Source organism: Lepisma saccharinum, chromosome 18, assembly GCF_977018435.1.
Source record: "Lepisma saccharinum chromosome 18, izLepSacc3.1, whole genome shotgun sequence".
In the NCBI taxonomy this organism is placed as follows: domain Eukaryota; kingdom Metazoa; phylum Arthropoda; class Insecta; order Zygentoma; family Lepismatidae; genus Lepisma; species Lepisma saccharinum.
This window is the reverse complement of record NC_139246.1, coordinates 33,478,819-33,497,936: the sequence shown is the minus strand read 5'-3', so window position 1 is coordinate 33,497,936 and position 19,118 is coordinate 33,478,819.

Below are 19,118 nucleotides of genomic sequence, written 5' to 3'. Positions count from 1 at the left end.
GGTTAGTTTTTAAAGTGAGTGACTGTAACTGGGTTACTCTTCAAATAATGAGTAACAATATTAATACTCTTCTTACCTTTACACTTCCAGTGTTCACGATGCAACATACAGGGATTAATTTAATTGTTTTTGTACAGTCACGGACAGTTCTGGGTTGTAATGAATGCATTGACTTTCAATGGAATCGTTACAACCCAGCACTGTCCGTGACTGTACATACTTATTTATTTATTTATTTATTTATTTAATTGTAGTTGTCTCCAACAGAGAAAGCTTCTCCAATTATGGGAGACTTGCATACAGTTTAAATATACATACATAATTAATAATATATAAAAACACACATACACACAAATAAAGAGATACTTCACACAAATAGATATTTACAAGACAAAACAATACAAAGCCATACCTACACTCATAGTAGTGTAATTGATGATACTACTGGCACGAGAAATGATGAACCCCCCTCAGGCAGATTTGCCTACACTTAAAACTTGCTCAACATGCCCATATGAGCTTTTTGCTCAAGTGTGGTACTCCGTCTAATCCAAGATTTTTGTAAAAATGCCCTCGGGAAATTCCCGTGAAATGATGAGCCCCCTCAGATTGATTTGTCCACACTTACAAAAGGCACTTCTGTGAGATTGTTGTCCATAAGCTTGTTAAAAATATGCCCCTCTTGATATTTTTTTTGCCCACACCTAAAACTAAGCCAAGATACACCCACACCCACACCCACCCACACCCACCCATATTTACTTCTGGTTTAAGTTCAATTGGGCACCAGCCTCAACTTGCATATCTAGTACTAAAAGAATGTAATTCTTCTAGAATTGCTCTGTAACTCTCTCATTTCTTACATCATAAACATATGATTTTTCACCTATGAGAATAACACTACATATGGTGTCATCGGGGAGTGTATCGTGGAATTCACAGATAATTTTAATGTTTGTCCTGTCATTAACCACAACTTGTTTCCTTTTTGAAGTGTTGATGACAAACATGGGTCTCTGTGCTTTGAATTCATCTGGTGTGTAATACATGTCAGTATTGCCAGTAGTGACCCTTTTGTATGCTGTAAATGCTTCATATAATTTAAGGAAATCATCCTTGGACATGTCTAAATTATAATGTTCTCTAGGGAACACCTCATTTCTGCCATTTTTAAGATATATGTTCTTGATGTTGCAGTTATCAAATCTACTTGAATTTTTTTCCTGATTATTGTGTCTTCCAGTCTGAAACAGTACCACCACAAAATCCGGCATGTCATATTGTATACTGGAGAATGAATTTGTAGCATCAAACTCATAATAAGTACCAGCGGCAGGCTTCTGTACACATTGATATGTATAAAATTGTAAAGGTACTTGTGGATTTTTTATTATATCTGCTTTGTATTTAAGAGCATAACTGGCTTCATATTCAACAACCGGGATTCTTAACTCCATAATCTGAATAATGCACTTGCCCTCATCAGGTAGGGTATTAGGCAAAGCTTCCCCTGTAGAGTTTAATGTGCTGTACCTCATCAAAGCATTATTATCATTGGCAGCTCTTCTAAATGTGATTCTTAAACCACCCTTCCACATAATATCTTTGTAATCTGAGAATCATCCTGGCAACAGGCGCATAGGGAACAGCACTGTGTGGCTTTTAGATAATATCTTATCACCAGCCTCAAATCCACCTATTTTGTAGTAAGAAGCCTCGGTTTTGGATAATTTTAGTGTGGCCAAAGCTGTGGAGGTAATGCCGGGATAATCCACTCTGTTTATAACAACACCATGCTTTCTGATCTCAATTTCAGAGAACAGATGCGGCACAAAATTATCTACCAATCTTATATTTGAATTTGCCGGATAATCTGTTCCATCGAGCTTTACAACATCAAATTTGATGTATAGATCTGCTCTGTGGGGGTGTATAAAGCCATCCCCTACATCAAGATCAACCTCAATCTCTGTGTTGGGTTGATTTAAATTTGCAAATGTCCTCCTGTTTGGGGGGAATGATTGTAGCTCATAACTCTCAATATTTTCCATTTTTTTGTATGTATTTTTATTTAAATATTAATCTCTATGATTGCAGTTGTTGTGGCTCCAGCAAAATCAACTAATTCTTCTTTTTCATTAGTGACCATCAATTCAATGTTATCTATTCTATTATGGCACACAGGAAAATATAATGTTGTGGATGGAGTGTAGATGATTGGCTCCATAAATTCAGAATTAGGTTTAAATGTTGCAATGATGCCAGTTTGTTTGTGAGTGCCTATGCCATTTGATTTGGTGATCATACCCTCGGCCACATTACAGTGAATATTCAGAGTATCTATGGCTAAGAATTTAGGTATATTAATAGCAGTGTGTTTGATGGCTGGTTCAAGTTTTGTGTTGTTCTCAAAGCCTAACAGCTCTCCTATAGTACCCAGATCCACTGTTTCTGTAGCAGATACAATCTCTACTCTGTGAGTGACAGAATTTTGAGTTAATACTATACCTCTGGGTAATTGAGCATTTAGAGTAGACAGATTATATTGCCCTGGAGTGATGACAATTTTTTGATCCCCTACTGCAATTTTGTTGTTGTGGTGTGTAATATTAGGGATCAAGTACATGCCATAAAATGCTCTGAGAGCTATTGTTTTGGGATACACTATATCATCATGTAATTTGAGTTTCAATATTGAATTTTGGCTGGTGAGATGGAATACCCCCATGATGTTTTAAATACCACAAGGCCTTTTGAAAATTTTCAATTGATGGTTTATTTATTAGAGACATATATCTAAGAACAGATAAACACAAATGTCCACAATTAACATCTTTGAAGTTTTGAACACGGGCATTATTGTAATAAGGATTAGTTGATTTTAGATATTTTACTAAATTTTCAGGTGGAACACCTCCAAATGAATCAAACACAAATGCCTCATCTTTTAAATATTTAAGATAACAAATCCAGTGAGTGCCCTGATTTTTGTACTTATCCAAATTAACAATGCCACACTCTTTGTTGAGTGGTTGTTCTGGTAAAGAATCAGACATGTACACACCTCTAAAATGTTTGATGCCAAGTGGCTTGATTAAAGCTTCAATATCTTGGTTTGTAAGCGGCTCTTGTTTTTTTTAAACTTATTCATGGCTCTCTTAACACCTTTGCCTTGTTTCTCCATGGCCAGGTTATGGCGCTTCAATTCATCTAATTCTGCCCTATTTTTCTTGGCATCTATTACTGTTTTTGCTATGGCAGCTGATTCCCCAGCCAAGCTCCCAACAGCCCCAAGTGCTGCTAAGATGGCCGGGATAGTAAATATGAAACCCCCTACATGTGATTTTTTTCTAGATTGTTGTAATTTTTTTAATTGGGGGGTACTAAGCAACAATTTCATACCATGGCCCTTGGCAATACAAGAGCTTTTTTTTTTCTTGCGCTGCTTTTTGGTTAAAAGACTATCAATAGTTTTAAGAGATTTAAGACCTGCATAAGGTATTTGATACATAACACCCTTGGCCTTCATTGTAGGTTTATTATATACATATTCACAGCCCCCACCCCAGTTTTTGTTTGGTGTTCATAGCTATGGTGGTCCCCAATGCTGCTATTTTTTCACTTAAAGAAGCATCTTTGCTTACAAATCTACCAAATGCAGCCTCTTCTAATTTCTTGTCTGCAACATGTCTCTTGTCAAGATCAGTATGTGTGTTGTATGCTATGTCATGGTCTCTGCAAGCAGCATCTAGGGGATTAACACCAGGATCACCTCTGTTTAATCTATGGTCCAATTTTGTACCGGGACCACAATACTGATAGCCTGGAATGTGTAGTTCAAATGGCAGCTAGTTTATAATGTCATTAACCAACCCCCGGCCCTCAGAAATATTCCAAAATTTAGGTGGTAGAGTATTAATAATTTTTATAAGATATCCAATGCCCTTAGTGTCATTCACTATAAAATTAGACAATTTTGTGCTTATCATGTCCATAATTCCAACCTTTTCATTGTAAAAATTGTGGTTGCCAGCATTTTCCTCCCCAGCTATCACCAATAACCTATTTACAAGTTTCCTGACATCATCAACCCACACAAATTCTTTAGGCAGGGTGTTGTATTGTTTGATTCCACTGTCAGTCTTGATCTGTGACCATATGGGCTTGATTAAGTTGTTATATTTTGCTCCACTGCTAGACTTGACTCTTTTTTGTGTGGGATCATTGTTCTGGTATAGAGCATCTGATTTTATTAATATTTCTTTGTAGTGTTCATAGTCTTGATCTGTATAGTTGCCAGCCCTTTTCCTAGACATCAGTTCCCACAACCCAGGTGTGCCGGGATATTTAACAAAACCACCTTTTTCTCCAAGATGAGATTCTGAATATACAATGAGATCATCTCCCATAAATGTTACTCTGAAATTGCCAATTCTATGTATGATGCTACCATCACGCTCTGTGTCAGCATATAAACCAAAGACCTCATCTTTGTTGTCTTTAGGTGTGCTTAAATATTTTTGAGCAAGAAGACCCAATTCAATAGGATCCTGAGTAGCTTCAATTCTTCGAGGAGCAACAGGACTAGGTGTATGAATACTGGAAAGTGGGGTGATTGGATAATCTAATATGTTCCTTGCAGCTACAGGTACAAGCTCTGTGATCAAATTTTGATTTTGCTCTGTAACAGTTTTGATATTTTTACCTAATTCACTAATAGCATCAATAATAGGCTGTTCTGTTTGTTTGTGTTGTTCATAAATTCCTCGGTTCTGTGATTTCCATCCCTTAAATCTTTTTACAAGATAATCTCTTAATTTAAGATCATCAATGATTGGCCTTTTCATGGTTATTTATATATGTTTCAATGTCTAGAAAATTGTTGATTTTATTTCTGTATTTGCCACTACTGGGTTTTCTTGTCATATCAATTGTGACAAACCCATAACTGTCCTGGTTCCAGCACCTACTGCAAAACTTGGAAAAATCATTGTAGCTCAAGTCCCCACCTACATATTCATCATGTATGTGTTTGAGGTTGGTATGATCTTGATGAAACACACATATAAAATTGCTGTTGTCTCGGATCAGCTGCTTCGGTATTTTAGAAAAAGTCTGTGCCAGGTAGAAGCAATCAATGTTTTTGTGTCGGCCCTATGTAAAGAAATATCTAACCTTGTTTTGATTATCCAGTATAATGTCATCAAACACAACAACAGAATTATCGAGACATTCATGGAGTGGCTTAACATCTGGTTCAAAAGTGGCTATATCCAATCCATCATATAGCTTCATCAGCTGCTGATATTTTAATTGTTCCAAGCTCTTAGAGAAGACATACAAGTGCCTGTTTTTCCAGTCTAACCAGTTGGGTGCCAATAAAAAATTATCAATCATTAGTGTAGTTTTACCACAAGCCGATGGCCCAACAAATAAGACATCTAATATTTTCAGGCAGCAACTTGCCATTTCTCTTAATCTGCTGTTCAGGTTCTGGCAGCCTTTTTATAACATCCCAGGTGCTCATATTATCACTTTGTCTGCATCGATCCAGCTGTGTTCTGGAAGTCCTAGCCATTTGACAAATAACTTGTTGCCTTTTCTGCGGATGATTTTTTCTGAGATATGTGTCAGGCTGTTTAGTTTTGCTGAGTTCTTCTTCATAGAATCTGCCTTTGAGAATTTCTCCTCGGTGGTCTTTTATTATATATGTGTTAAGGGTCCCAGGTTTAACTCGAACCACTGTAAATAATTCAGTGCTCCAGTTTCTTGTAAAACCTCTTTTGAATAAGTGCTTATATTTGCTGATTCTTACTTGATCACCCACCTTGTATTTGGCCTTTCTTGTTGTTGGCTGGTATCTAGGATAATAAACAGTCCTGATCAATTTTTGCTCATCAGATGAAGTTACTTCAGAGGGTTTCATGTTGATTGTGGAATGGACCGAGTTGTTATATTTATGTAGAAGTTCTGGAAGAATATTAAGCCATTTATAATTACCTTGAAGTGTAAATTGTTTATACATAAGATTTTTTAGGGTTTTGTTGAATCTCTCTACAATTGAGGCTTTGAGATCACTGTAACTCGAGTAATGTTTTATTGACTGGCTTTTAATAAATTGTTGGAACACAGAATTATAAAATTCTTTGCCATTATCTGTTTGCAAATAGCGCGGTGATCTTCCACTCTGATTGATGATTGTCCTGATGGCTTCTGTAACACATTTTCCAGTCTTGGATTTGAGTGGCACAGCCCAGGCAAATTTTGAAAATGTGTCTATTACAGTGAGTAGATACTTGTAGCCCTTGTTGATTTTGTCTAAGTTTTTCAGCTGTCCACTTGCCATCTCAATCAAGTCGCTCTGCCATAAATCATCTATGCCTTTTGTGACTACTGGCAGTCTCTTATAATTATGTCTGGCTTGTCTGTGTAATTCATCAACAATAATTTGTCTAGACATAATATGAAAACAAGAATATTGCAACTATGGGGTGTTCAGCAGCTGATACTACAGGATTTTCTAAATATAATTTGTCTCCTATTTGTATATGAAATTCCAGAGAGCAATCATCTTCAGCAAAAGATGTTTCTAATGTATTGGGATCTGTAAAATCCTCTAACTCTACACTGGTGATTTTTTGTTTGTTGTCAGCATTTGTTATTGATAAGGTAGGGTAGTGGTGTGCCTGTGGTTGAAGTCAATATTTGATCTTGATTGGTCTCAGTGTGCCCCCAACAAAAAACTGGTAATAAAATTGTGCAGGGGACAGCATATATATTTTCCCACCTGGTGTAAATGGTGAATCATATTCTTTGTTGGGGATGCTGTACAATTCAAGAATTACTGTATGTTTTGGATTCTCAATTATGCCGGTTATTTCTTTTTCTGCTGTAAGCAATCTGCTTGTTACAGATTCAAGGTGCTCATTGATGGTCCTAACAATCTCATCGTGGCCAGGCTTGATTCTTATGTCCACAGCAAGTTTCTTGTATTGCTGCACAATTTCTTGTAGCTGGGTGGCAAAAACAGACAGAGCATTTGCTTGATTGGATTCCATGGTCCCTAGCTGTTGCTTGATATTAGCTACAATTTGTTGCAAATTTTCAATAACTGCCAATTTTGAATTTTGAGCAGTAAGATCATGGACCTGTCTTCTGATATCCTCAAACAGGGCATGCAGTTCATTAATATGTTGATTAGTTGGTAGAGTGGCCACTGTCTGAGTGAGTTGTTTGATCTCTGTCTGGATATTCTTGATATTTTCTGATTTCAATATGCGATTCACTCTTTATATTTTTAAGTTCCTGTGATGTAGGCAGATTTGTTACAGTATTTTGCAAAGATTCAAGTGCCAATTTCACATTATTTAATTCAGAAGCATCAGCCACATTTTGCATAGCATCTTGGAGCCTGAGTGGGTGTTGATTGTTGTAAAATTTCAAGTTTTGTTTGGATATCATCGATCAAGTGATGAAAATGAGATAGCTCAGATTCAGTGTTGAGGTTTTCAAGCTTTGTGATCTGTTGCTGGACACTGACAAGTGTGTCTACAATACCAGGCAGGCGGGATTCTAGAGATTCTTGTACATTTGTCAAATCACTTTGCACTGCTGCTATTGTACCCTCAAGATGGGTTATGGTACTTTGAATTTTTCCAAAATCTTCATATGTTTCAAGTTGCAGTTTAATGTTGGCAACATTCCGAGTTATTGCACTCAAAGGATCAGAAGATGGCAAGTTGTTCATAAAATTTTCAAGTGTCTCAATTTTTTCTTTAACCTCGGCTATGGCATTGTTCAAGAGGTCCAGATTAGGTATTTGGAGTGATTGAATCTGTTCTTTTAGAGTGGAAATCACTAGATCAAAATATTCTTGTGATTTTATGCTTTTGACAATTGTTTGGAGCTGTGCCTGGACATTATTTATCTGCTCTTCCAATTGCTGTTTCAATTGCTCAGAGTTGGTGGCCTGGGTCTTAAATTTGGCTTGAAGAGCTGCTACAGCTTCTTCTAAACTTTGAAAATTATCCAATGTTGCCAGGTCAGTATATTTCTGAAGCAGCACTTTGAGTTCTGAGTCAATTTTAATAAGAGGGTCCATGCATTGTGATTGTAAATTTGTAATTTCTAGTTGAAGACTGGCATTGAGTGTGGTTTGTAAAGCTTGTAAATCACTTCTTAATTTCTTGACTCTGACATCAAGCATCAGAATCTCATCACTGTGATCTTCATGCCTTGTATGGCCAAATATATCATTAGGCATTTTGTTTTAGTGGTTATTTATTATTGAATATCTGATTCTTAATTCTATAAAAAAAGGTATAAGCTTGTCATATGATCCCGGGACCTCAATATATAAGCAGTCACCAGCAGAAACAGTATATACAGTGCCAGAAATCATGTTTGAGTGCTTAATTCTATAAATATTTCTCCCTACTGAAATCTTGACATTACCCTCAGGGGTTGTAATAAATTGCAATTGACCACCTACAGGTAATTGGTAATGATTTAAATTATTGTTAAATATGTACAATGTTTTACCTGTTTCATCATCAACATCTGTAAGTATGCTGTTCAGATGAATAATTAACAAAGCACTTAGTTTAGATATTATATCAGAAGAGGGTTGTGGTGTTGGCAGGTCTATAATAGCCTGTTTTTTGAACCCAAATAAGTTCATAGGCATGTTTATTTATTTCAAATCATGCTCTGTAATTGGGCATTATTTGCCACTTTTCAAATCACAATGACCCCATGGTAGAGTATGTATGCCACATGATAAAATGCATCTCTTATCATCATGTGGGTCCAGAGCCACTTTTCTTACAATATTGCTAGTCAACAAGTGATCCACACTCTGAATTCTGGATTCTGATGTTCTGATTGTGCTACATGATTTGAGGCAATTTTTGTAATCTTCAAATTCAAGCTCTTTGTCCACAGTCACTCTGCCAATGCCCTTGGCCTTTTTGGCCTTTTTGGCGCCACTACATGTTTCAAAACTGTACATCTTGGCCCTTAACCCAGCAAATGTCACAATAACATCACCAAGTGTCTCATCTTTTAACTTGCCAGGCACCTTTTTGTTGTGGTGTTTAATTTTTGAATGTTCAGTGGTATCAAAATATTTAAACAATTCAGGCTGTGCTATATTTGGTAAACATCTTCTGTTTGAATATCAAGAATAAAACTATCTGTGTCCATGTACATCAGTTTTACACGATCCTTATAAAAAGGCTTCAACACATTATAAAACAATTTTAACATGTGTAATTTGGCCAATTCCAATATCACAGCCCCTACATAAATAGGCTTATCAAACTTAATCTTTGTTTTTTCATGTTGAAAAGTGCCATATTTTCATCATAAATTCTTCTGTAATTGAAGTTGGGCTTTGCAATCAATTTTTTGCTCCGGCTGGGGTCAGTAATTAATTTAACATCAGTATGTTTTCTGACATTTTCTATGGTTTTGCCATACACAGAATTTACCATCAATTTAAACAAAGTCTTATCAAATTGGCTCATTGCAGATGTTCGAAGCTCTGTGTTTGTATCAATATATGGCTTCAACCATCTTGAGTGCCTGAACCTCAAAACTTTTCCAACTTTGGTCACTTAAACACCATGATTCATCAGGAACTGGAGGTTTTTGTAATATATGACATAATCCTGTTTCGGCTCTAGAGTCATCATCAATTTCTTCTGTTTAAAGCCAGGTGAACACTTAACCTCAGGAATTGGGGGCAGATCAGAAAATATGTTGTGTAAATCATCAGGAATTGTCAGATCAACCTCTAAGAACAGGCCATAGTTACTGTCATCATAATCCTTAAGATCTTCAATATTGAAATCTTCGACCCACTCAAGCCCTGCATATGGCAGTTTTTTCATCATAGCATAACCATAGAGGCTATTGGCATCTACATACAGTATATAATTTGATGGCAGTGCTGGATCATAATCAGGAATATATTTGTTATTTGCTCTGGCATATCTCTGAGAACATTGCACCATGCCTCCTCTTATACATTTTTCCATAAACAGATACATATCTTGATCCTGGATCAGATCCAATTGCATTTTAGTGTTTAAAAACATTGCAGACCATGCTAGGCCCGGAGCACTGTAAAAATACATTGGATTCAGTTTATAATTTTGCATGGAAGATTTTCTGAATGCCTGCAGTATATCAGCTAAGAGAGTCACATCAAGTTTTAAATATGCCTTGTGATAATCACCAAATGTCTGGCATTTTAAATTGTTCCACATCAACTGGGCATGGTGATAATCATCATCAGTGATTCCAGATGCTCTGATTTTGCTGTAAAACTCTTGTTGTGGTGGCAGAGAACACTCATCAAATTTAGAAAAATCTGTAACATAATCATATGGATATACACCCTTCCGCCTAATTAATTTCAGGTCCTGATTTGGAAACAAAGCACATGTGATTTTGAATTGATCATCAGATAATTGAGTGGCCAGTGTAGCCAGGCTAGCCGATAAAATTCTGTATGAATCAATAAATCTTAAGTGAATAGGAACACCATTAACTTTAATTATTTTGCTAATGGCAATATATTTCTCATTATTTTCAGCTAAAATATTTAAATTCTGCTTGTCAAACCCCTCGTACCTGATCAAATGATGAAAATCATAATTGGATGCACCATGGCAAAATATGGGGACAAATTTTGGTCTCTGGATCTTAATATTACAGCTATTACACAGGGCCATTAAGAATTTACCATCTGTATGAGAATGGTGATGTACCTTGATATTTGTATCTGAAAATTCAGAATCACATACCGGGCATTTTTCTGCATTGTTGAAATCTTCAATCTGTTTCTCTGTTAAAGGCAACATGGGTTTTGATTTTAATAAAACATTAGATGCTATGTTATGGCACTCATTTTCTATTCTTTGTGCAAATTCTTTGATGGCATCTGCTCCAATGTATAAATCTTCTTTACTAACAACACCATCCTGTACAACGACATAATAAAAACTAGAAGGATCATGTAGCTGGTATGATGTAATTGAAGATTCCTCAGGATCTGGACTGCAGAATGCAAGGGTTTGATTCAAAATCACAGACTATATATGCTGGGTGTTCCAACAAGGCTTCAAATTTTTTGAATTTGGCATTTTCACTTGGATTAGGCATCACCATATGAACAGGTTTATGGTTGCCACAGTATTTCAGATGCTCAATTAACTTGTTTTTAGCAATTTCTGCATTCTCTTCCCGAACCCCATTCACCATTTTTTGACCATCAAATACAGACAAACATCTTCTGCACAACTTGAATATTCTATGAGTTTTGTCTAGTTGTGTTCTGACTAAAGCTTCAAGATTATGTATCAGAGTATAATGGCGTGTATCATCCCCTTCAATTAAGAGCAGATCAATCGGAACAGCAGAATCATCATCAAATGTACTGATTCTGAGAGGTGCTATCAAGCAATTGCCACGGCCAGTAGAACAAGTAAATACATTAATAGATAATTGTTTACCATTAATATCCCGGGCCTTTTTTTTTCAAATTTATCAATATTCTGAACAGATATTGGATATTCTAAACCCTCCATTGCCTCATCAAAATCATTTTCATGTTGTTTATAAAAAGTTATTCGCTGAGGATTCTTTGAAATTGGATACAAAGCAGCTAAAATACACCACAAAAAGCATTTCTCATCATTATTTTTTATATTAACCACGGCTTGTTTGTTTTTAATATTGGCAGCTAATGGCAAATATGTAGATCCTTGTAATGGGCTGAATTCAGAAATATTAACATATAACTTGTGTGGAGATCCGCATAGGCTCCATCCAGACTCTTTTGCTGCAAATTCAGAGTGTTTAATATTCAATTGATCTATCAAACTGCTTATTATTTTGTCTGAATTTGCATTTGAATATACCGGTACAGTTTCTGTTATGTGGGGCTGTGTAAAAATGTTGTGCCATTTGGCTTCTTATATTGTGTAAACAATTTGAGGGACAGCTTATAAGAGCCATTTTGTGCATTTAGAATTGCCTGCACATCAGAATTTATACTGTTCAAAAAATTCTTAATGTCACATCTTGGCTCTGATACAAAACGGTGATCTCTTAATTGGCTGTTAAAACTGCTATGGATGGGTTCATAGCGTGGCTGCTTTGCTGGTCCAGCATTAACAGGTGTTTCATGCTTCCTTTTCAGACCAGATGTAGATGGTTGAGGGGGCAATGTTGATGACTGTGCAGAACAAGTACCTTTATGTTTATATGTGAAATATTCCAGATTATATTTTCTATGGCATTTAGGGCATATTTTTGTGGGAGTCCTGCATTTGTCTGGATTACAATTCCTTTGATGCCTGGCCCAATTGGGGCTGGTTATATTCTTATTGCATTGATTACAATATTTTTGATTCGGCATTTTTGTTGTTGTTTATTATATAAGATTTCCTGGGGTCCAAATCAAAATTCTATGCTTAATAAAAAATATCAGTTGGGTTCAGCAGTGTGTTTTGTATACCTAGTGTGTGTATATGTGTGTGTATGTGTGTTAATATTTTTGGCTTTGGTATTTATATAAAATTTCTTGGGGTTCAAATCAAAACTCTATACTTAATAAACCTATGACAGGTTGTCAAAAATTCTGTCTATTAAATCAAATAGATTTGTAATTCAATTTATATAAATTTGCAATATTTTTGTGTTTAAAAAAATATGAGCAGCACTGCAACAACACACCCTTACTCTTCAACAACTCTCTCAATACTGGCTGATATGCAATGCAAAATCTCTTTATATAGCCTAAGCACAGACCGCATTGAAAGCATCTGAAACAATAAGCCAATCAGAATATAACACATCATCACTTTATGTCATAACCAACCAATCAGAAAACAACACATGTCTAATAATTTATTGCATAATATTGGGTAATAATTTGTTGCAAAACATGATGCAATATAAATAAACCAGAAATAGGCCACAAGTGGACCGGAAGTAGACCGGAAGTGGACCGGAAGTGGACCGGAAGTAAATATGTGTGGGTGTGGGTGGGTGTGGGCGTGTGTGGGTGGGTGTGGGTGGGTGTGGGTGTGGGTGTATCTTGGCTTAGTTTTAGGTGTGGGCAAAAAAAATATCAAGAGGGGCATATTTTTAACAAGCTTATGGACAACAATCTCACAGAAGTGCCTTTTGTAAGTGTGGACAAATCAATCTGAGGGGGCTCATCATTTCACAGGAACTTCCCGAGGGCATTTTTACAAAAATCTTGGATTAGACGGAGTACCACACTTGAGCAAAAAGCTCATATGGGCATGTTGAGCAAGTTTTAAGTGTAGACAAATCTGCCTGAGGGGGGTTCATCATTTCTCGTGCCAGTAGTATCATCAATTACACTACTGGTAACAATATACCTATCACCCATGATATATATACATGTTTAGAAATCCCTAAATGTCTGCACTTACAAGACAATAATTTCTATAATTTCTTGCGCAAACCATAATGATTGAAATTTTGTCTTGCAAACATTCAGGGAATACAAAACAATACAAAGCCCTACATACACTCATAGTAAATGATAACAAATAAATATCTCACCTATAACATATATTTATATTCAGAAGTCCTAAGTATTTGCACTTATAAGACAATAATTTCTATAATTTCTTGTGTAAAACATAATGATTGCAACTTTGTTCTATAAATATTCAGGGAATACGAAAAGTCTAACTCATTATCTATCATTGATAACTTATTGTACAAATCTAACATTTGCTGTAACGGAGAGTTTTGATACTTCTTAGTTTTAGCCATTTGACAATTCAGCAAGTTTCTATTTCGAAGATGACAACATGTAGTATTAAAAGATATTTTGCTTAAAATTTGAGCATTATCAATAAGGCCATTAATTATTTTATACAAAAATAGCTGTTGCATAAAAATTCTCCTTGACCTTAATGATGGCATGTCGATTTCTTTTTGAAGTGTATTGGTAGATAACATTTTAACATTACAATTCTTACCATGTTTTTTGGAATACAAATAACGTTGAAAGCGTTTTTGTATTTGTTCTATTTTTTCTATATATTTTTTAGCTATTGGTGACCAGATTATAGATGCATATTCCAAGGTACTCCTAACCATTGCATTGTATAATAACGTGATTGCATCCAAATCCTTTAAATATTTTGACATTCTAATTACAAAACCTAATTTTTTGTATGCAATATTTACCATTTGTATTATATGAGTGGAGTACGAGAGATCCTTGTCAATTATTATACCAAGATCCTTCATAGTATTGACTCTATCCAATTTTTGGTTGTTTATGAAGTATTCACATTGCACGTTCGATTTATTTGCAGATAATACCATGTAATAACATTTTTTTATATTGAGATCAAGTTTATTTTGAATACTCCATTGATAAACACGCTTTAAATCTTCCTGCAATTGACAAGTATCTTGCAACTTTGTAATTTCTTTATATATTTTGATGTCATCTGCATACATTAGACAACTAGATTTATTAATACTTAATGGTAGGTCATTCACATACAGTACAAAAAAAAGAGGCCCTAAGTTTGATCCTTGCGGTACTCCAGAGTTTACATCATATTTAAAAGATTTTGTCAACCTAAAATCTACATATTGTCTTCTATCTTTCAAATATGATTCAATCAGTGATATCCAGTCATCTGATAATCCATACCATGTTAGTTTATGAAGAAGCACTTTATGATTGATTTTATCAAATGCTTTAGTAAAATCTAAATAAATAGTATGTACTGTGGATCTATTATGTAACATTAAATGAACTTCTTGTGTATAATTTAATAGATTCGTGATGGTCGATCTTTTTGCTGTAAAACCATGTTGACAATCTGTTATCCAACATTTGACATGATTATATATTCTAGTGTAAAGAATTTGCTCAAGTACCTTCACAGGGGAGCATAAAATTGAGATTGGTCTATAATTTTCTATTTCGGATATTTTATTCGTTTTTGGTATAGGACACACCTTGGTTAGTTTCCAAATACTAGGAAATGTTTGCGTCTTCAATATTAAATTGTAAATTGTGCACAAAGGATATTCTAATATTTCCGAACACGCCTTAACGATATACGGCGGAATCCCATCTGGTCCAAATGACTTCTTTGCTTTAAGATTCTTTACTGCATTATAATATTCGTCTTTATGAATTTTATTCAATGATAATGTTAGAAGTGTATTAGCTTTTGTATTTACAACTACACTAGAATTATCTTCATTTTGTTCATTTTGTCTATATACAGTGCTAAAAAAATTCGCAAATTCATCTGCGATACTTTTATTTGAATCTAATATATTCTTACCTGATTTCATTTTCTGATTATTAATTTTTTTAGTGTTCCTCTTACTTTTTGCAAATCGCCAAAAACCTTTCATATCAATCTTAATATCTTCCTCTAATTTTTTAATATAATTATTATAAGCATTTGTAATTAAAGTTTTCGATCGCTTCCGTAATTCTTTATACCTATGTTCACTATTGCTATCATGTTTCTTGCGTTTCCTATAGTATTCTTTCTCCTTTATAATATTAATAATTTCTGCATTAAACCAGTAAGGATATTTACTATTGAAGGTGCGTTCTTTTCTTGGTATGGTACTATTCAATACTACATTAAACTTATCGTAAAACCATTTTACTGCATCATCTACATTATTGTAATTCTTTAATTCTGTCCAATCTATTAAGTTGAGCATTTGATATATTTTTAAAAAGTCAGCTTTTTGAAAATTATAAACATTCACTTTCTCCTTTGAAACTCTATCATAAATAGAACCCAGATGAAGTGTGATGTTTAAAGCTGGGTGATGTAAATCTTCCTTTACAAAGGGATATTCTTCTCTATGTATTAATATGTTATTATTGCTATTAGTAAGTACCAAGTCAAGGGTTTTATTATTCTGATTTTTAATATTATTAATGGAACATAAGTCATAGAGATTTATAAAGTTAGCTAGATTGATGCATGTGTTATCCCCATTTAATAGGTTATATGACGCATCACTTATTAAAGATAAATTGAAATCTCCTATAATGAGAATATTACTATTTTGAAGATATGTATATTGTTCGAATATATTGTAAAAAGACCGATATGTTTCCAAATTTGCTTGGGGAGTAAAATATACTGAAAAAATATAATATATATTGATACCCAGTGTCACCTTTACACATATAAACTCTACCTGGCTACATATGTCTATAATACAGGAATCTATGTTGTGATGAACAGCTATTATTACTCCTCCCCCTCTTTTATTATTATCCCTATCTTTTCTATATACCACATAATTGTCATTAAACAATTCTTGATTATACACTCCATTCTGTAGCCAAGTTTCTGTCAATACCACTATATCATATTCGCATTGAATACTATTAGATTAGAATTCATGAGTTTTAGTATTCAAACCACGTACATTTTGGTAATAAATAGATAGTGTTTTTAATCTCTCCATGAAAAATCATAACCAACAAGAATTTCCAGTTTTACTGGATAGCTATTACATCATCCATGGATTTTAAATGTATTACTGTACTATCCTTACTTTTCCTCAGTAGAATTCTACCCGAATTGTCTATCCACAAAAACGCATATCTTTTTTCAGTTTTTATCTTACGTGCTTCATTAAATATCTTTCTCCTACTGTATGTTATACTATGATTTACATAAATTGTACCATTATGAGTAAAACCTATTTGATTTATATTTAGATTTCTTTTAACTTTCCTTTTCTCTACAAATTTATCCTTTACACTTCTCCTAACAAATTTCACAATGATGCCACTATCATGTTGATGAGGAGATTTTTTTAGTCAATGACATATATCAATATCTTCATTCTTAATTTCAACATCCAAGGCTCTACCAATATCTTTTACAATATCATACACATTTTCATTCTGTGTTTCAGGAATACCATATATTTCTACCATATTCCTCCTACCGTACTGTTCTAGTTCTTCAATTTGAGTTTGCGTTTCTTTAAGCTGCTTCTTTAATCGCAAATTATCATCATTAAGTTTTTCGATTTGCACTTTACATTCTCTTATTACTTCATTTTGTTTTTTTAACATGTCATTATTTTCATCTAACTTTTCATGTACGAGATCTAAAGATTTACCAAGTTCTTTTTCAATATTTCGATTACTTCTTTTCAAATCATCGAAGTCTTTCTGTAAGTTTATCAACATCTTATAAAGATCTTGCATAGAAATACTTCCCTCACTGCTACCAGCTGGTAAATTGTCTTCATAAAGACTGTTTCTTCTTTCCCTTTCACAAGTATTACAACGCCATTTCTTGTTTTGTTTATTCATATATTCAATATCAGGTTCTGTCAGATTTACACATTGTGTGTGATAGTATTTTAAGCATTGGAGACATTGTATTTTTGATTCTACGTCTTGTCTGGCAACCGAATTCTTACACACCGGGCACTGACTCATTATTGCTCATTAAGAGTAAACCACTCACTTTAAACACTTCGATTTATCGTTGAATCGTCCCGGCGCTCCGCAGATTGATCTGGCAATACTGGTGCTTCAACTGTTGACAATTGATGGTTTGTTTATGTTCTTGAAAGCCGATTTACCATTAATATATTTCATTATTTATAATGTTCATACAATTTTAGAGTTCACATTATATACTATTCTAAGCACTAAGTACTTACGTTCTATTTCACCATCACACTTTGGATATCCACTTAAAAACACCAATAAAAAACCTTAATTCTGCGGAGCACCTCGTTGATCAGTTCTCACCCGTCGGCCATCTTCGCAGAAAAGCGTGACATGTAGGCTGAGACAAAATCCGATATTGACTCTTCATTTTGAATACGTTTTTACCATTTCTCATATCGTTGGTTCACTTCCCCCTTCCCCTGTGATGACTGCTGTAAACATATGAGTGTAAAATGAACAACTGGCAGTTCAAACATGTTACATGAACTATTTATTATCGAGAATAAAGTTTGAATTGAGTTTGAAAGTGCACTATTTGTACTTGAGTTTAAATGGGGACCTAACCAAGTTGGTGACACCTGTCGCTCAGTAAGTATTGCACCATATATGGCTGGTATCAGTACTTGAAGAATCAATACTTTTGAATATCTCCTTGAATTTGGATTTTCACCTTATGTGAAATAAATTCACGGCCCAAATTCTCGTCCAATCGCTACTTCAGGTTTACCTTACCACTTGGAACCATGGAACAGCCAGAGCAGAAACATATGTAAGAATCTATTTGCATAGTATTACCAGATATCCAAGTCTTTAATAAATGAAATCACACTAAAAACACTTGCAAGGTTCGTCTATTTGTCCCTGTTTTGGTTTTCTCCTTTCAAGTGAGCTATATTTCGTCATTCAACCTCTTTTCTTCTCCTTCATACGATTCGAAGTTGGCAAAACTGCTCCATTGTTAACCTAAAGCTACAATGATGGTACAGCTGTCGATTGTGTTGTTTTTTCTAGCTCTCTAAGGCCCTCTTTAGACTGAAGCATTTACCTTAGCATAAATGCTTCCTAAAATCTTATAGCATTTTTTGTAGCAGACAAGACTTTACACTGAAGCATTTTCTATAGCATTCCGGTTAGCGTTTGCAATTGCGATGTAAACCGTGCAGCGAACACTAAATAATATGTACAGCAGGAAAGGTATACAAGATGAGCCAGTGGCCGCTGTTTACAATTCAAAGAACTATTTTTTTCTTCCATGCATTCACTGTATACATTATAGAGCATGTATTTAAGCAGTGCCATTGATTTTTACCTAATACCGTTTTATAGGAAGTATTATTTATCTCAATTGAATAGATATCTGCATTTAAAAATGTGAAGTGATTGTTTACGTCTCACGCGGCCGCCATTACAACTACACTCGTGACCTAGAGGTCGCTTCTGATTGGTTACGCTACGAAAAATGCTACGGAAATAGGACCGAGCCTATCCTTGAGAAATGTCGTGAAAGATGCCATGGCATCTGAAATGGCAAGAGAGTTTTCACTTTGCACGGTAGCATTTTGGTCCTGGCATAAATGTTATGAACAAT